This window comes from Varroa jacobsoni, unplaced genomic scaffold (genome assembly GCF_002532875.2).
Source record: "Varroa jacobsoni isolate VJ856 unplaced genomic scaffold, vjacob_1.0 scaffold_939, whole genome shotgun sequence".
NCBI classification, from domain to species: domain Eukaryota; kingdom Metazoa; phylum Arthropoda; class Arachnida; order Mesostigmata; family Varroidae; genus Varroa; species Varroa jacobsoni.
In genome coordinates, this window is record NW_019213841.1 from 175,774 (window position 1) to 196,866 (window position 21,093).

Sequence of the window (21,093 nt, forward strand, 5' to 3'; positions counted from 1 at the left end):
TTTAGTACGGGAAAAAACTTGTTGTACGCTTGATAGTGTACTCCCGTATACGCGGTATGCTAAAATGTTGAAAAGTTTTTTTTTTTTATAGGAAACTATATCGGGACGTTTTGAGCTTACTCAAAAATGACGCGTTGAAGTTATTCCGTTCTTGACCTCAATAGCAACGAATGGCAAGAGATACTCAGCTCGTGCAACTCGAACGATGAATGCTAAAAAAGCAAGAAGCTTGCCCAGGCTGAATATTCGAAGCGATTTTCCAAATCCATAGAGTTGGATTAACAGGAAAACTCAGATATATCTTAGCTAGATTCCAAATGATCATATTGATAGAATTTTATGCACCATGTGAATTTTGATGAAAAGCAATTAAACAAGATTGCGTAATACTCAATGAAAGAGATTATATACACCAGGGGAAACCTGTGTACAGAAAACGCGTGTCATAAAAAACATCTTCGAAAAACATTAAAACTGTGATAAAGTGGCGTTTGATGTTTGCCATTAGCCTCTTGATTACGCATCGAAATCGAATGATGTGGAAACAAGATGGACGTGTAAAGACGAGTTAAAGCGGACGTCAATGTAAATACGTTCGCAACAAATGTACGATTTTATATTTCGATTGAGCAACGTAAACAATGGTCAAGTTGGCCACCAAAAATCGACCATGAGCCCTGTCATAGCGGTATAGATTAGATCATAACACGGTAAGGGAAAAGCGAATATTTCTTCTACTATAGCAGAGTATCGTTGCACTTTGAAATCCTCTTTGTCCTCCAGCATTGATGGGACCTAGTTTATATTAGTAACAACGTAATCGAACGGATGACATTTGTAACCTTCGTGATGTTTTGTTTTTGTTTACCAAAGTCGGCCCGAAATGGCTCAAGACCTTTATCGTTAGAGTCTCTTTAAACACGACCACAGATAACGTCAAATTCGTGCGTACAAAGGCCTCAAAGTTACGTATATGTGCTCTTGCTCTGTCCTACTCAACATTAGCGAATCTAATAATTGCTCCTAATTAATCACTAACACTTATAATTTAATAGCTATTCTGGCTTTTTCTTGCTTACCGCGAGACCTGCATATAAAAGTCCTATTAGATCTGCTGATGAGACGATCAAGGCGCTTACCAGCCTAACAAGGTGTCTTGTCGACATACTGCTCACACCTCTACATCGATACACATTAAAGGGCGCCATCTCGCTTAGCAGAACGTTCAGACGGCTCCATAGACAGAGCGGTGGCCAGATATACAGGCACTGTTGTCGACGCCGAAGGCCTCCACCGCTCACGGCGATCGTAACTCATCGCAGCGCCGCCCTGGCGGCTATTGGGCAAAGCTCGCGCGGAGAAAAGGCCACCGCAACAGAGCGGCGCCGACCACCGTTGAGGGAGGATCGCGCTCCGTGTTTCGACCATCTTTTCCCCCCTATAAACACCACAATTTGCACAAACACATACACATCCTATCACCATATATCAACTAATACATATATGCTCATAATAATTAGCACGTCAATCATAATCATCCCCTTTATTCCATCGAATAATCCTGCACTTGTCTTTTCTACACTTTGATTTTTATTTTAAAAAGTACATTACACAAACATACGTATATACAATAATACTGCAATATTCAAATTATATACTCAAGATATATATATATATATATATATATATATACACGAATATTTACAACAAGAGTAATATCAACATCATTGTTTGCTATTGTACGGCACTTATTATGTGTTCGTGTCTCGGGCTGTCGTACACGTAATGCGATCGTGGTGGAGACCACGCGTTTCTCTATTTGCGATCATTAAGTCGGTGCAGTGCAATTAAGTTTAGCGTGAAAAACAATCGGCTGGTAGTGAGAAGCAAGGGACCAACAACCCAGTGTGTCTGTGCCTAGCTGGATATTCTGTGCTACGTAAATACTTGAATACGTGGAGTGACCTCGTGTGCTTAATAAGCATGTTCATGTATGCGTGAATAAATGGCTAGAGAGTGAGATCATGCTACACTGTGTGAACCGGTTATGCATTTTCTGGATAATATAACGCGATAGCTGTGAAACAACAACGACAACAGCATTGCTAACCACAGCATCGGTGAGTCGAATCAGACACAGCATGAAACAGACAAAACTCAGCATGAATATATCATCAGCAGGAACGATCGAACTTTCTATCGTTTACGGACACCGGATAGCATTGGATAGAAGCATTGAAAATGTCAATTTCCCAGTTAATGTGTAGAAGTATGCGTTTTCTTGGACTTCTGAGTTTTCGGCTCAATTACGGGCCCATGATCGAGATTCGGAAAAAACAAGGCGCGGGGGCGGGGGAGAGTGGGGTGGAAGAGATAGTTTCGACATCGATCCTCTCCTCATGCCTAATACTATAGCACGTTTGAAACTACTGCTGAAAGTGATATAGACAATGATGTTACGGGTACAGACTTTGTCATTATACATTTGCCTATGCATTGTTGCCTATCTATTGGCAGAGGTCTCGGTTAAAAGCTTGCACCCACTTTGGCCGGATTACGTTTATACTATTTTCGAAAAATAGGAAATATAGAATGTTTTACATTGAATTATGATTCCATATAACAGTCGCATTTGCTCCTATAACCTGGTGCTAAGTAAATCGAAATGAGAACTTAAGCTATATCGCTTCCTTGTGCCGAGTTCTAATAGCGAAAACTTTCACGAACAGTATAGCCAACACGTGAAAGTACGTGATGGCTTCATCCACGTGACCTGCTGGGAAGTGGTTACATTTCTGCTGACGCGCCTCCGAACAGATGAGAAAAAAATCTGATTGTTTAAAAATGCGGCTTTATCTGAATTTTATCTCATGGCAATCCGTCGAGCTAGTCTTAATTATTGAGCTGAGACTAAAATTTGTTTCCATGATTTCGTGTGACGGCGAGCCTGGCATTGTCTGGGTTATTACAACCCTTGCAAATATATAGGTGCAATACCGAGAGACGGTAAACAAATGATTTTTAAATCTCTTCTTAACAATGACGCCAAGGATCGCCCATTAGACAGCGCCAAAAAACTGACCTAGACGGTTTTATTCAACAATGTAGGAAATCTTAGTTTCCGTAAAGCTGTGCAAGCCAAAGATTCATCCAAAAATTGGTCTTCTGTCTAGATGGCTTCTCTAGATGTAAAGATGGCCTGATAGTCGTCGACTTGCCATTCAAAAACACGGCTGTGTATATTCATTTGCCCGATAGCAGTTTTCAAATTGGCCTTGGCCTACGGTCTTGGGCCTTTAGTAGATTGGACTGAGCCATTGTTATAGGTAACGAGTCCACTGGAAGGAGGATGTCGGCTCGTTCTTTTTGTCCAGGATCCATCATACAGTAAAGCGGCTCGCTGCCAGGTCAAGAAAATGGTGCCAAGTAAGTCTGTGCGCTTGTTGGTGACAGCTCATGAGTACAGATGTTATGACGTGAAACTCGTTGATATTCTGCGGTGGATGGGTGCCGGTTTCTTTGGAAAACATTAGATAGAAGTCTAAAGCGTTACGGGACGAGCATAAACTAGCATTATCGTCCGCTGTGGAAATGAGATTCCCGCTGATTCACTCACTCACTACTGTCGGCCATAGTGGTTCGCTGATGGTGATAAGTTGACCAGCAGCACAACGATCACCGGCTCTCTTTGCTATATTTTGTATAGGACGCTTGTTGAAGATTATTCGAGATTCTGGCGATATTTTGTTAACGATCTCCGTTCCAAAACTCGGACATCTTGCGTTCGAACGAAGAAGAAGTAGTAGTGCTTTGCGGTTAATCTGTAGAACCGGCTTAGACATTGTGGATTTCGTCGAGAAACATCCTCGCGAGTTAGGCAGAAACTAGATACTTAGGGAATTTTTCAATACTCGTAAAACTATTGAGTCTTTTTGTCTGACAAGATTTTTTTCACGAGCCGAATTTAATGAGCCCGCTTTAGAATGAATTCTTCACTGCCAAAGACAGCTGTGGTGCGCTATTAGAATTTCGACTGTAGTGGATTTTTCATGATGAGAAAAATCATTACCGTTTGCAAAAGAAAAAAAAATAAAAATGCTACTAATTTGACTATTAGGTTTTTGCTTTGAAACACAGATGGTAATGACGAAGGTGGTAATGTGTACACGATTTTTGTCTAGGGTCATTAAAGCTAAGAGAATGGAATCGGCGTACGGCGTACACTATCTACAAAGAATATACCCTTGCTCCCTTTCGGCTTAGTACGGGACACGACTATTTTCTACATAGAAATATATATTATATCTTGACAGTTTTACTGTTCGTACAAAGGTGGCGTGCTTATTCTGGGGTCTTAGACCTAAAACTGGTCGTCTTATTTTTTGTGATTGACATCGCTGTTATAAATGGACGTGTCCGTTCCAGGAGAGTCTATAGTGCTACGATTTTCACTGTTATTATATTACCTAAAATTAACCTTCTAATAAAGTGAATGATCGAGTCGCTGGCACCACGTTGTCGACTACGCGCCTCCCGACTAACCTGAACATCAGTCATTCATTCATTCTCGTTTGACCGAATTAACAGAATAAGGGCCCTGTCACAGATCTAAAGGTCCCAAAAAACTTATAGATTCAAAAAGGGCGAAGTGCCTAAAAGGTGTAAATTGGAGCAAAAAGCTGCGAAAACATTAGAGCTTATCTGGACAATCCAATTAGCATTTAATATTATTTTCTCTAAAACGGGCGGTATTATCTATATAAAAGTTTAGGTATATCAAAAATGGCTTCTGAAGCCATTTTGATAATTTTTTTGCTCTTCAAACAATTTAGGATGTTTCAGAAATCGCCTAAAAACTCGCAATCGAACACATAGCTATTTTGGTGAAAATAAAAGCTCGATAAAAGTTGGACAGTTTGTTTAAAATGGACAATACCCATCACATTTTTTCATCTTGTTGAAGGTTTATCCAGCCCGAAGAGTTTAGGTAATCTCTATTAAAATTGCACAACGACGCACTGTTCTCTTCCATGATGTGTGCGCTTTCTTGTTTTGAAAGAAATGAACTTTCGTCTGGTTTTACAACTAGCGGATGAACGCATGCCTGGAACTATAAGCAGCCCGCGAAAGTTTGTCGCAATTCAAAACTACCCTGTGTATACATTTTTTTTCCATGTATTTTGAACTGCATACTGTTCTATCTATTGTCGGAAGATATGGAAATCGTAAAACTAATAAAACTTTCCCAGGCCAAAAGTTGGATATTTAATATACTTTCAATGTCTCGTACGCAAACCAAAATCTATATATGTAAAATACAAATTCCAAACGACTGAAGGCCTATGATATATGCAATATCTACATAAATGTCTTTAAATAAATAGAAACGTATATAACGCTTTCCGGGGGAGGGCGGGCAAAGAAACGGGCGACAAACAATTAAAACAACCTTCCAAAGTTTTGCTGAGCGGCAAACGCTTTTCTGAGGATGATCTATCTGCTCCATAACGAATTAAAGTTGCAATAAGGATATGAGGATATCATAGTTGTTCCGACTCATGTAGCCCCATCGTAGAATCATAAGCTTAAATGTTATAAATGCGTACAGAGTTTTGCTAAAACAATATAATTATTCTTCATAACCTATATATTCCTTTTTTTCATTAATCTATCTATTTGTTATTTTTGGTTTCAGTTTATTTTTTTTTTGTTTGTGACACTCTTTATTTGTTTCGCACTGCCGTATTGCGTTATCCTTTTTCACGTCATTTGCAGAACACGACGCTATCGAGCTCTCTACCAAAGCCAAGCCATCGACCGAACTAATAATGCACCCACGTACCTGTGAGTCGATGCGTGTCTTGTCGAAAAAAAAGTGCGAAAGTATCCAAATCTGATGTCTGCATCGACAATTTTGCTTGTGATTCATCCCTGAGTCGTTGACATTTCAACACTTCGCTTAACTTTACCATTCCCGATACTATGGCCTTATTCCCGCTCCACGAAGACGAGAAATTTCTGAGCGCGCCGACACTTTCCTATGAAAATAGAAATTTTCACTCGCTTTCTCAATTTAAATGAATTCGATTTTTTAATAAACCGAGTAGCAGCAGGTAAAGGAAGTGCTAGTTAATTTTGCTTTTTTTTTTTATGCACACGTTATGTAGAATGAGGTTCAGTAGTGGTTTTGGGTGGCGTAACAAAGGAGCTAAACATTCTCACGCTAGTTGTCGATGAATCGGAAGATGCTAACATAAATATATGCACGTTGGGAACTTACGGCTCCTTAAGTGACGCCTTAAGCATTTAAATCTATTTACCGTGTTTGATCGTTGTTATTACTGTTTGAACGTACCATCAACTCGATACTGGAGTAAGCAGTAGGTCATTTACGAAAAAGGTCCAGATTACCACGGGAACGAGTTGACATACAACTAGATATTGGCGAAGATTTTTGATCATTAAAAATATCTGTTGAAGAGGAAGTTTTAATTATTTCTTTGATTATCATATCGTCCTGGAGTACTTGCCATTGATGTGATCAGTTCCTTCACAAGGGTCTAAAATGCGCAACGCGGCATAGATCGCTATAGATTTCACACTCTCTCAAGAGATCCTTTTGTTGCCATAAAGCTGCGCGTATATAAGATCGGTAAAATAAACGTTACTCGTAGCGCGCATAACTTTATAGGTGTACGCTAACGCTTTATGAACCTATTGTTCGGAACCAATGACGACATAGAACAATAGTTGTATAATTGTACCATTCACGTTTACGCTGATACGAAAAGGAAGCAGGAGGATTAGATAACGCTGTGTTATGCGATGTTTGAATCCTCAACCAGCTATCCGTAGTCTCTAGAAAAATATGACGAAACTTAATATAATAACAACCCAAGTCTAAAAAAAAAGTCTATCAGTTACTACTGTTTATCTTGTAGATAGTAATTCTATTTTTTCATGCGTCTAATATTGTGTCCACAGAGTTAACTTAATAATAATAATATTAAGGCTTTGTTTGAATTCAGAAGCGGCTCGAACGTAACGATACAGTTGATAGCCCTGTCCGGCTTTTGCATATCCCTTCACTCAACTAGATTATTCCGTGTTTAATGAAAATAACCTGTAGGCCTTTACCAGCATTGAAAGCAGCAGAAAATCCGATACATTTTCCATGTACGTATCCCGAATTTGACAGGAAGTAGGACTGGACATTTTGAGGCCGACCGACCCAAACGATATCTATACATCATCGAGTGTTAAGCGTATCCGGTGACAAACTCTCGATAATGGCATGAGGTGATAAAAATTAGCAGTGAAAATACACGTAGTGCCGTTTTGTGTAGTATCAATGCAATACTTGCTTTAAAATACAGTGATGCTTGTGGGCACGCAAATACGCAACCTATGATATAGACGATTCGATTTATGTACAAAAATCTTCTCGTCGGACGCCCACTTCTTTGGCTGCAATCACAACAGCGCTCACTGGTACCTAGGGGAGCCGCTGGTCGTCAGATAGGAACAAAGTCCGTTCACGTTGGTAACAGTCGAGATGGCGCCGGCGACTGTGAAGCGCTCGTGATCCAGCCATGAAGGGACGATTTTGTTATGTATGGCCCTTGGTTCTTTTGCACGGACGTGTATCTGTGCTGGGTGTGTTGGTGTAATCAGCGAGAGTAAATGACTTCTACTTTCCGTTCGATCGACACCATCGCTGACCAGCGAGTCCGTCGAGCGGCAAAGTCAACCCAGAATTGTGCGAAGTCTGCCGCGAACTCGTATTTTTCCAAACTACTGATGTTACCGTGGAGTGGAGGCTTGTGTTGCCGTTATTACGCCCATCTCCTCTTTTGTTGATTATTGTACGTCTTGCTATGAACTTTTCCTTTTCACATCCCTCGTTCACGATCTACAAGATTTTATTTTACAAATAACTATTGTAGGATTACATCTAGATTGATGGATTTTATTGCTTTGGTATGTTTTTGCAATTAGACAATTGGCTTATTGTATTTTGTACGTTCTCCTTGTGTTTATTCTATGGATGTGTTGACTATCATCGTCCAACTGCAATACAATTTCTTACTCCCAAAGCGCTAATGGTCCCAGCAGCTGACTGATCTAGCGCATTTCTGTGCGTAACATGTTGTTTTCATTTTTTGGCATATACATCTATTCTGCAATATGGTACTGACAAAACTTGGAAATTGAATTACAATTGGACTTTTGAAAAAGTTTTGCGCGGGTATATTTTTTTTTAAATTTTAAGCGCGCTTCAGTCATACTTTTCCCCACGAGCGAAATATACCGATTGGATTTGATAATTTATAGGAAGAAATGGATTGGTATGAGTTTGCTTAATTAAAATAATTTGTTAGTTGAGATGTCCGTTCCATGAGACTCAAAGTTTGAGCGCACCCTCAATGGTGACCTCGCTCCATGGATAGCTAATTGTAGAGCTTTATAAAAGGATTGAGTTCGAGCTTGCTAGGTAATATTCGCAGTCAATATTGTTGCTGATACATATAAACACTCTGAAAGAACTTAAGAGAACCCAAACTACTGACAAGAAGTGACTAAATCAGACTCAACTCAATAGACGAACAGCCATCGCACTTTATAAAGTCGTATATTGTTACAAACAGCACAGGCTGCAATTACGAAGACTTTCTGGGTTAGATTGTTTTTATAGGCGCTGAAAATAATCACAGAAAAGTGTCTTTATTCCCATCGTGTCGACGATGACACATCTGATGCATCCATTCATCCATGTGATAGCTGGCCGTTCCGCCGTGTGCTCAAAATCTGATTTATTTCAGCAAAAAAGGCCATCAATAAAAAAGAGAAGTATTCGTAAGATTTTTTAAAATTTTTACTGGTCACTTTCCGCATTTCTCCTACTTTTTGTCCATGAAATCGCCCACATTGATAAGCACAGATTTGACAACTGATAAAATCATGGATTGTTCCTTGTGATAGTAATCTATTTATATCGACAGCGCATTGATCGTTCGAGATGGTAACCTGTCGCTCAGATAGTGCTGAAATGCTGGGAATGCTCTTAGAAGAAAATCCCTCAAAACCACGTATGGTTGAGCTATCTGCGGTTAGTTATTGGTACTGATGCATTTTGTTTATTTGACCTATTGGCCTTAAATCCTAGGGACAGGTAAGGGAGTTTTTTGTTTGCCGAAGGCAACAAAAAATGAAACTGTTGTTTTAGGTGTGTACGCTCAGTTAGTTGATGCCTCAGTGACGATGTGCGCATACATACAGAAAATCTCATTTTTGCAAAATCCGACAGAACATACAGCGGTGATCCGCTAATTGCTATATAATAGAAATGCGCTCCCACAACACAGACACCAAAAACTGGTATTCTGAATAATATGATCCGCCATATGTATCCACACATAAAGCCGGTAATAAAAACAGTGTGAATACGTGTCTGTTTGTATGGCGGAAGACACGACAGAAAATCACCACGACAAAAAAAGAGACAATGGTAACAAAATTGCTTCCTGATTATATTTGTCGATGCGCGCGTTAAGGTGGTCGCGTAGGACAAATATCCAGGCATACGCGCAATGCGCCTGTATCGAAGATGGATTCAAAAAAGGAAATAACATGACAGAAAGTATAATTGCTCGAACTGAACCTTGGTGAGCTACCTAACATGCAAAAATATGGCCTTTTATACACCATCTGGACCGCGAAGGCCCTCTTTTCGTGTATTTGGAATTCTTCCTACGGAAACGATTAAGAATCGAGAAGGAAATCATCGATCAATGATAATGAATAATTTGATCAACTTACATTTATTTACCTAACTTTCACTAGATTTTCACTATATGTGCCTTCCATTCCTATAATATGAAAACGTATTATATAATGGTGGCAAAAATTGTTGAAATATAATATCTTCTCATATACTGATCTGGCACACGTACATCAATAGCTTTGTAGACTACCGATTCCGGCGTAACCAGCTGTTGAGTCAACCAAATACGTATATATACACGTAATTGATTGGCTCACATATAAAGACATTTACTGTTACGCACGAACCGTGTTAACGCTGGACTAGAAACATAAATTTGATGCTCCGCGTATATTGGCACTGTAAAAGAGAATACTGCGGTCTGACCAAGACGCGGTACAATTTAGCTTATATCGATATTTTAAGGTATCTCACACCATTGTTACTACCCTCTGTCGATCATATGCTATGTTCCATCGCTCCTCCCTCTACACCATTACTAACAATAGCGATAGTTCGCAACTATCAAGATCTATATGTACGTATATTGATAACTAAAGACGCACTCACAGATACTTGGATATGATGCGATCGATCACTTGCTTGAACGCACTTACATCCCTAATGCAATCGGGATACCGTCCTTTGGCTATGCAGTGTCCTTTGTATTTGAGGTGGTGCTCAGACGTCAATAGAGTACGGATCTTTTTGAAAAGATTGATAAATGCATAGGCCATCAAGGTGGAACTTCTTAGGTGTTTCTGGCACAACACGGACTGGTCGTTTCAGCCATGTAGGACATAGTCTGACTGTAAAATGTTTCTATGTTATAAAAAGAGTGCGCAGTGGACCAAACCAATAGACGATGTACGAATGCGATACCATGCTGCTACCAGGGCTCTTAAATCAGACCACCACAAGGAAAAAGTCCCCTTATGTGGAATTGGATTTGCTCATGCATAAAGAACAGAAAAAAAGAAGAAGCTTTTAAAGTAAGAGTTTTCTATCTTTAAGTAAATAATTTTATGGTTTGTGGTTAACAGGAGCCGAAACCTGCTCTTTTCTAGAGACCATTCAAGGGTATTTATTATGTACACGGGTACAGAGTTTGAGACCTGGTCCTAGTTAAGTATGAGTGTGTCTCTAGCTTTCAAAAATAGTGATTATTTACCGTCTAATTAGAAATATAGATTATGCTTTGCTGGTAATCCTAATAATGGGGTCTATGTCTAATCTAAATAAAGGGCTAATAATAATGTATATGCTTAGGCGACTAAATACATCCGATCAGCGGCCATATTAAGATCGGATTCCGCTGGCCATTTTAAACAAACACGGCATACTACGAAATACCGAACACTTCAATTAGCGCCCGCCGCTAACCGAAATCTTCAGAAGGGAAAATCCATTCTAGTTGCCGTGCTCAAAGCTAGCATGCAGATTAGCGCCTAAAGTTATGTTTTTGAGTTTGTAACTCCGTATTGGCTCATGACATCAAAAGTTTGTGGGCGCCTTGTAATCAAATCACTGCATATGTTTCGAAAAGGATCAGATCATGTACAAACAAGTACCATTAAGGGTCACAAATTTGTTAAACACCCGATCCTGTTCCAGTAGTGCGAGCCTCTCAATATTGCATGATTATCCATCTCACAAGAGCAACCTTAACTGCACCTAATTAGGTCTAGTGTAATCCACCCACCAGTCTTTCGACTTCGACAATCAACTACCGATTTTCGCAGGTAGATCTACTAATTGTCATCCTATGACAGATACGCATTCCAATAGTAATTTACAAATATACAAGGTGAAGGTTTGAAACAAAAAGCCGAAAAAAGAATAGGACACGTATAGGGTCATTGATATTACATATATACACTCAAAATTAAGTCACTCAAAAAGCTCATTTGGTTTGGCCATTTGGGCAGAGAAGCTGAAGTAACACCAACAAGCAGTTGAAGACTTTCGCGTTAAGAATGGCAATGACCATACGTAATTTTATTAGCGTGGTAATTGTAGCAATAGCGTATGATGCTAACGACAGCCGATAAACGAAAAATCGGGCCTATCCGTTTAAGTATTGCTTTATCATCAGCAACAACAGCGGCATAAGGCGGACAATGAAGGAGGGAAATTGATCATCATAAACGATATAATGCTCGGTAGGAAAACTTAATCAGAATTATTAATATTTCGAGTATTTTTTAGCGGAAACGCGTATTTGGCAACGTTGTATCGCTCAGATCTTGTTAATGATTTTCCATTAAACCTATCGAAATTGCCATTCTCCAGTACCACGGTTATTCGAGAAAAATGACCACCGGATATCATTTTCTTTGACCAAAGCCACGTAGCGATAAGTACAGTCTACAATAGTTCGTAATAGCGTTCATATATACGCATACGGCCGTACATAGATTTGAGTTTTGCTTTGCATGAACTATATAATAAACGTTATATTTACTTGGATTCTCTTCGGTATAAAAATAGCGGGTAAAGGACGCATCGCACCATACCATAACCTAAGGTAACAATATCTGAAAACGAAATAGCACCGTATCCTGCGTGTTACTTTATTTGTTAAAACGATGGATAATTATAAATTATGGACTATTATGTGCTATGATGTGGGCCTAGCAAGAAATCAAAATGAAGTTGATTCAACTTCATTCAACTTGATTCAAGTTGACCATAAAAAAAGATGCTGACGAAAGGAATATTTTTTTTTTTTTTTAGTGTAACGGATACTGTGATAATGTGGGGCTCGTGGGGCATACAGATATATTAGCACTTTCCGTTAAATTTCCCTATTCCGCTCACGGTTACATTGATACAAACACTTTTCGACAATGTACAATGACTGCAATGTTACTATTTTTATTACTTTTATTTTTGTTACCGTCCTATCGAACTGAAATTTTCGTAGAGATTAATCAGCGACTACGAAGTACTTGTTCTACGGTGAAGGTGACGAACGTAAAGGAGTTCCCTTAGTTCCACCCAAAACGTTAAATGAATTCAGGAGAACTTTATTAAAAATCTTCAGCTAAGAAAAAGATTTGAATTGAGGTTAATTAAATATAACTATTGTTTCTCCTTCCACATTTTCCGAGTGTACGCATTGTATAAGGCTAAGTGCTCCTGGATCAAAAAAGCTCAGCTATTTAACTGCGATAATAGTCTGCGATATTCAGTATGCGCTTGCTTGCATATGTCCTATGCAAAATAGTACAGCAGTCTCCAGGCTCCACATCTGTTAAAGAAACAGACAGAGGGTAAAATCTAGTAAACGCATAAATAAAAACATAAGTAAAAAAAGGTTAAAGGAATATTTTCATACTGTCAATGCTATTTCATCCCACTGTTGATATATATATATATATATATATGATAGAGGCTTTTATTGACATCGTCTGTCTGATAAAAAAACACATATAAAGCACATAAAACGATAATATATATATATATATATATATATATATATTATAGCAACTAAACTATACTGCTAGTGTAGCATGGTGTATATATATCCATATATATATATATATATATATATGGTGGCAATACGAGATGCAGCAGTTGAAGCATTCACTTAAATTCTGTCTTTATACACGAATAATACGATATATATCCTCTTAGATGTGGTCACCTATCTTGAAGACGTAAACAATAACAAAAAGGTGTGCAATTAACTAGTTTTACTCATTATTTTAATCTCAATGTACCACTCCATTTTCAGTTGCTTGATATATTAACGCTGGTACGTCCGGTTGCTACAATCAGTTCTCCTGAGGCGCTAGTCTCACACGCTATCCTCAGCAGATCTCCGTCTTTCCAATGAGGTATTGGCGCCATTGCTGTTCAAGCTATCGCGCGTTGAGTCCGAAAAATAGGCGGCAGATTTCGAAATTGTCCAGTGAACATATCTTAGGTCACACGGCTAACATTGCGATTGTGCTTAGAAAAGAAGGGAATGGCTATTGTAGTACTTGAACAAGACTAAAAACACCTTTCTCTTTGTTTGTTCTATTTTCGCTTATTATAGATTTTAAATGTTTATTTAGAAATGTGTATTGACAGAGTAGTTGTTGAAGTTCAACTTTCCAATACTTTGACGTGATAAAAAAAAAACGCAGGGAGTTCATACTAATTGCATTTACAAGGTGCATTAAGAATATTCTATGCAAATCGTTGTCAGTATCCTATTTTTAGACATTTTAATTCGAATTATCTTCAACCAGAAATTTTTCGTTGTAACTATATTTCTCTTTAGTCAAGGTATGTGCTAATGGTGTTCATTGATTTTCATCACTTAGGAGCGTTTGCGTGCAAAAATAGATTGTTTCTTCTACTTGTCGATCTTTTTTACTGACGCAATTGGGAAGTGAAAGGAAGCGCTGTATCAATTTATAATAACGGATAATTTACGAAACGGATGTAAATATAGCTATATAATTGACTCTATCAAATGAAAAAAAACATAAACACGAATGATCAATCACGATTTTCGATTGAAAAATTGAATAGAATAGTACACAAAGACACATGGCAGACGTAATATAACCTATCATAAAGCTAACCCGAAAGGAGTCGTTGGTGATCTAATAGAGCTATTACTTCGAGCAAGGTTCGTAGCTACACGTGGGCGTTGTTAATTTTTAAATAGGTGCGCACATCTAAAAGCTTGCATCCAAACAACCGGCCTCCAATTGTGTCTATTATATCAACACGTCCAATCTGGAGTTGTTAGATATTTTTATTCGATAATGCTTAATCGGATTATCTGTTATTCGGTACTGATTAATTATTCAGATACAGGCACCTGCAATAATGGCAATTTACTGGATGATCACGATTTTTTTAAGTAATTGCATCTTGTACATCGGTTACAGTAAGATATTTGAAATAGGATAGAACTGGCCTAAGTTCAGAAAAAATCCCATAAGTTACATACATGTGGGTATTTATTAACGTGCATACTAACGCTCATGCAGCATATGTTGTATATAAAATAGATGTAAAACAATGCCTGTGAACTCGTTGCCGTTTACGAGCTTTTTGAAACTTCTTGTAGAGTATCTCTGTACGCGTCAGTAGTCATGATATCCGTCAAGTGTGATTGGATATGGCGTCTTGCTATGTGACCGTATATAGGCGTAAATGTAATATGTTCCATATGCTGGTCTTTATCATAGTGTTCTAATCAAATCTCTATATTCAGCCACTTGGCCTCTTGGTTGACAACTGTCACCATTTACCGTGACAATATTCCAAGCGTATCATTTTAACCAGAGTCACGTAGGGAAACATATGGTTGCGCTTAGGCGGTACAATGAACACATTTACGTGAAGTTACTATGAACTTGAATGCGTGTTAAACTTGTATTGAGTAGTCGTTCTAGGATATAACATGTATTGTACATTAGATTCAAATAAATATTAATTCCGTAATCAACGGGTAATTCCGAGTTGTTCGACACAAGACCTTTTCCGTTTGGCGAAAAATCATTCTAAAAAAGGATTATTTTGTATGGTAAATCCTTTGTTTATCTATATTGAGTAGGATCAATAAATCACCATGCTTTGTTTTTGTTTTGCACCCAATAAGACTCAAAATGCTCAATATATAGCTTAAATTTACCAGACCAGATAGATGCTATTGATCTTCATAGGCAGTGACGACTTTAAGCCACTCTGTCCAAGCAAACTTTGAAAGATTGCATCGTGGTAACGCTAGCGTCACCGCATCAACCATGTATCATGATAGCCGATTAAGTAGTTCAGTCGTATTTTCAGATATTTACATTTGCAACAGGGGGCTAATATATACAAGATTCGTATAAGTGAATTAGATTTATCCTGTTTACTTTACTCAATTTCATTCTACTGACGCATAACGTCTTTCAGAGTCGAACGAGGAGCACGTATATCGACGCCGACACGACGTTGCTAATCGTTCACCTATCAGTGTACAGTTTTATTTTCCCCACAAAATGCATTGGATTAACTGAAATACTAGGCTGATTCAACGGCGTGAACCACCAAACACGCTTTTCGTTCACTGCGATACTTGCACCCTTCCTACGCATTTGTAAATAGATTAACGGCAACGTAATAGCGAAATCAACGGGGGTCACGCTAAGCTCGTCTCCCTGTTTGCTCCCGTTGGCTCCTCTCTGACCGACTCTTTGATACTTTGTGATAGTCACATTTGCCATAACGTTATCATTTCATTTAAATGGATGGGAGGTGCCGACGATGGGTTTGCATATTATTGATCGTACCGTGTACACGGAAAACAGCCTTATTTTGATTCAGGGCCAAGCGCTTCGAATCTCAATGTAGATATGCAATATACAACTTGCTGTCCTCTCTGCCTGATCAAGCTACTGATTTAAAAAAATAGTAATTTACGACTGTACACGTAACGCGACGCACACATCGCTTCAAGTAACAGAAGCTCAGACACACATAACGAACAACGGTGAGATCTGATTATTAAGCAGTTGGGCTTCTTTCACGATAATTCGAATGGGCATCACAGGTATAATGTAAAGAAGGTCCATTCGTAGCGAAAAAGCTGTTAATAAAGTATAAATAAAAATGTATATAAAAAATAAAATAATAAATGTTTTTTAGTATGTACTCATCAAGACCTAATACGTATTCAGTTAGAACAAAAACAAATAACTTCTCAAAATTTCTGATTACAATTCTTCTTTTGCCCTTAAGATTGGCTAATATCTAGCCATACTCAAATTGCCTTAGTTCAAAGTGAAAGATCCCTTTTCACGAAACAACGCAGCTCCTTGAGTGTCACTTAGTAATGTTTCAGCTACCTTATCTTGCAAGGAACGCTCTCAATTCAGGCACACTTCACAACGGGACAATTTTATTCTGTAGAAGATGTATTTCATGCGACACGATCCCTTCGTCGTAATAATTCCATGTAATGTCATCAAAGATGGCGTTGTTTCTAGCTGCCGAGCTGGCTAGCAACAGCAGGAAATTTCTAAACCAAACGTCTGATTATATAATGATCATTACATCGCTGATCTTGCTTCTGATGGCCCGGGAAATTGGCGAGATACTAAAATAGGAAAAAGAAATTCTAATAACTATGGCGATAAAACTAACGACAGCAGCAGGCCCGCTCGGCCCTTTGACATATCCACCTACTCCGCAATAGCTATGACATACATGCCTGCGTATATTTGTTTGTAACCCATCGTCGACAATCATTTGTTGTATTAGAGGAAATTCAAATTATCTATACATTTTTTTTTTAATTTGCATATAACCTATAATGTATACGGAGAATTAACAGTATTAGCAATAGCGATCCTTAAAAGGCACCCGCCTTGCGTATTCCACCCTGACGGTCGTCCATTTATCACATTTAAACCGTCTCGACTTGGGGCAGAGACTCAAGAGAGCCTAACAGGCCTACTAGGATGCCACTGGTCTTTCTGCCGCTAAAAAGGAAAAATATTAAGCGCCAGAGGAGAGCAACTGAGACTAGTAAGGATCGTCTCTTAGAAGATAGCATATCAGTGGCAAGGAAGAAGGAGTGGTAGGGAAGGCGCCATAAACGAAAACGAACAGCGAGATTAAACGAAAGGAAACACGACAGAAGAGAAACTACGGTCGTAACAGAGCATAAACCAAATACAAAAGACGGCAATAAAATCCAAATATCGCAAACTACTAAAATGACACGGCGAGTATTAAGACATGTGTATAATACATATATAAACTGAAAGAACTTAAATTTACCTCCATATAGATATTGTAAATGTCTTATTGAAGGTTGATATTTTTTGAACATTAAACGTATTTGCCTTGTGCGTATCAAAGGAAGCCTGTTTATTAGATTTGCCTAGAGTTCTGCGAGGTGCATACACACGATAAATATATGGTTGTCTTTGGACGTGCTTTAAGCAGAAATTTACCTAAGGTTAAATCTTTAGCAAAATATTTCAGCTTCCCAATTCGTGATTGATGACTCGTATACGTTACTATGTAACCATGCTTTCCTTATTAGATTGTTATAGATAAAACTGAAGTAGTCCACATGGGATTACTTCATTTACCTGTTCGGGTTGAATGTCATCAAGGCGACAAGGACTATAGATCAGTATAATGTTTTCTTTATGTCCGTTTTGTCACCCGTAGCGGGTCATGTATGTTCCATCTCACAAAGCAATGCCCGCTACCGATAGGCGCAGTTACGAAGAGTACTGCCAGTTGCTAGACCGTGAAAGCTGCCAGCTGCAACACCCACGCGTTACGATAAGGCCGTTACGGTTGTGGTGCCCCTCTTTCCATCGACATCGCGAATGCACTGCTTTCAGCAAAGACCTTTGTTGTTGGGCTCCTTGAGAGCATTTTCTGAGAGTAGCTGTTGCTTCTGACAGCGATCTTCTCGCTGCTGATAGCACTTATGGCTCTTTGTTGTAGAAGTAGCGATAACGCTGGCCTTCGTACGTTTGTACACGTATAGAAAAAAAAACACTAGTCAGCCAGCAGTTTGAGAGCCACCCAGATGAAGATGGCGGTGAAGAACTCGGTCAGTGCTTTGCATAGATGATTGTGAAGGAAACTGCCATACATAGGTATATACATGGGCGCACTATGTCAATGTATAGGCGAGACAACGAGATGGCCATCATCGCGAAACTGAATTCATGAATTGTGCGCTTTGAGCTTTCCCCTCAATATCACCATTGAACTTTTGCTTTTTCTTTTCCTAATGCTTAGACGTTTATTAGTATGCAGTTGAAATACGCCGTTACATTGTAGTCTGGTTGTGACAAAAAGATCCTTCATCATTTTATTAATCATAGTAAATTTAGATGGATTTTAGACACGGTGCTGACAACTGGGAAACGGACCATTAGATTATGCTGACAGATACGTGCATATACGCCGGGGAACGAAGCAGCAGACATGAGCTTTTACGGCTATTTAACAAATGCAATCTGCCGGTTATTCCTGTTGTTATATGTTGTGATGTCGGTAGAATAGGTTATAATTGTGTTGGTGTCGAAGCCATGTTGATTTTCGGGGCAATATTATAGCCGACAAGACTATTCAGTCTGCATTTAAGGTTTCTATCATCGTCCACAGAAGACGGAGGTTAGAAAGTAAAAAATGTTACTGGACGAGATCATACATAGAATTACACGAAAGCAGCTACCTCTGCCAGCTTATGACTACTGCGGTACTATCGACTTAAAATAAAGCCTATCAAAAGTCATCACCGGTGATCCTGGTGACATGTCACGATCTGGCGGGTGGAAACGATCTGGGGAATAAAGGAACGCCATAAGAAACAACGAAAATCAAAAAATAACATACGGGCCAAGAAGGTGGAGGACGGAATGATTCGATGTATCCGCGTATACAATGAGCGATTGAATGAAGCACGTCCTACTGTAAATATAGCCTTTGATCCTAAATGTCATCAGAGATAAACATCGGAAAAATGAGAAATTGGCACGTGACGAGCGTTGACGCTGATAAACGCCCTACTTTGAAATGTCCTTTGTTTTATTTATCATAAATGGGTTTTAATCGTGGGTCGTATTAAGCGAATTGCGATAGAATTCACAAAGATGACACGCAGTCGCCGTCGAAGTCCAATGGTCGTCTGCGGGATTCTAAAACTCGATCGTTTAAATCATTTGCGTACAGGCGCAACGAGGCACGGATAGTTGTAATGATCATAGGGGCAAAGCGATGGGAGCAAAAGGCTACGGTTTTTAGAAGGACAGCCACCAGGGCGGTAGCAGTACTGCTGAAAAGAGAGGTTTGGAAGGTTTGAGTCCGGCTCTATGAAGCGATTACTTAGCATTTATTTGCCTAAGTACCTAACCAATTATCCAAGCGAATTTCGTCAGGGGTTTTTCATATTGAGTAGAAAACAGTCTTTGAAGTTGTTCAAGGATGGCTAGGGTTTAATACATTGAAGCAATACGATAAGATATCATTATTCTATGAGTACAGTGTAATGCTACCAGGTAATCACTATTTATTTTGCCATGCCACATATATTAGCGGTTGGTAGTTGCACACCGGATGTATTTCTAGCCTTCGACCCAGCAGATATGAAGTTGCATCATCGTATTAACGTTGCATTCAAGCTATGAATAGATGGGTTGATTAATTAGGTTTGGTTCTTTTTTAGCTTGGAACATCCCCATAATTATGTGGTACTATCAGTTTTCAGTGTTGCCGTGAATTTTAGCGGATCCACAAAAACCTGCCCCGCCAAAAGAATTGCATCGGCAACCGGTGATCAAAGCCTGATAGTGATGCTGGCCGACGGTATCCACTGCGCGGCAATAGAAATTGTCCAATTAATGTTTCTACTCCTTGACGGCTGCCGAAAAACTAGCGGGTGGTTCTGCAGTGGTTATACGACCGTGATGCGTCACTTTTTATCTTGGCTTCACGCTAACCACAATGTCGTTGACGTTTCTTCCGTTAGTCCTATAGCTGATTTGTATTTGTCAGAGCTCTGTCGTTTCTACACAGTTGAGTGCAGCCACTAACTTTCACTGATGTCTACGCATATATATATATATATATATATATATATATGTATATATGGCCCTTATTGATATGTTTGTACGCAACTGCTGCTGCTATATTTGTTGATTGGTAAGATTCAATAAGAAACGAGCGAATGCTCCCAATACTTAGACAGCATCTATTCTGTAAGTTATTATGCGGCTTTAGTATACCACAGAGTATCTTCCATTTACTACGGTTTTTATAGCGGATATCGTATAATCGTTTATAAAAGCCTTATTTCCAAAACCCAATCATAAGTAGAACGGCTTAGTCTAGGAGACTTTGCAAATAACATCAAGCTCGATATTTCAATTCTCTTTTCATGTAGGCTGTTCAAGTTATCGTTTAATGTATCTGATAGATTTACACATTATTAGACACATATCGCAAGTTTTCTGTGTCTAATCCTATTCAATAGTGAATTAAGAGTTATCGATATTCCTAAACATGTAGCTAATTATGGCCGCTAGTAGCATGAAACGTTCCACGCCCACTTGATGATATTGCACGTATCAGGCCGCCCGGAGAATCTGTAGGAGCAACCTTACTTCGCGCCTAAAAAGTCGTTACTACTATGAAACTTGTTTGTAAATATATCCACACACAGTAAATTGGTTTGATCATTTTTTTTTTTCATTTGACATCAATAACGTGATGCTTCATTTACCTCTCAGCGCCGGTTCTATATCGTAAAAATAACTCTGACGCAAAATTTTTTAGTTCTATTTAGAGACCCATATATATATACATAC

The 21,093-nt window shown here is 38.9% G+C and overlaps 1 protein-coding gene and 1 long non-coding RNA gene across 4 annotated transcripts in view; one reads left to right on the forward strand and one right to left on the reverse strand.

The window, feature by feature from the left end:
- Positions 1-21,093, reverse strand: part of LOC111265165 (uncharacterized) — a 32,142-nt gene that overhangs the window by 1,468 nt on the left and 9,581 nt on the right. The window contains exons 2-4 of one of the 3 annotated variants that reach the window (XR_015312965.1): positions 4,937-6,038; positions 1,080-1,438; positions 121-212 (exon numbers count right to left, since the gene is read on the reverse strand). This is a non-coding gene — a long non-coding RNA (uncharacterized LOC111265165). Of the gene's footprint in view, positions 1-120; positions 213-1,079; positions 1,439-4,936; positions 7,005-21,093 lie in introns of those variants that run through there. The other 2 variants (XR_002683314.2, XR_002683315.2) reach the window with 2 other exon arrangements.
- Positions 1,434-21,093, forward strand: part of LOC111265163 (uncharacterized) — a 117,577-nt gene continuing 97,917 nt past the window's right edge. Inside the window, exon 1 of the mRNA XM_022841585.2 lies at positions 1,434-2,120. The gene's annotated coding sequence lies outside the window, so the exon portion shown is untranslated. The remainder of the gene's footprint in view (positions 2,121-21,093) is intronic.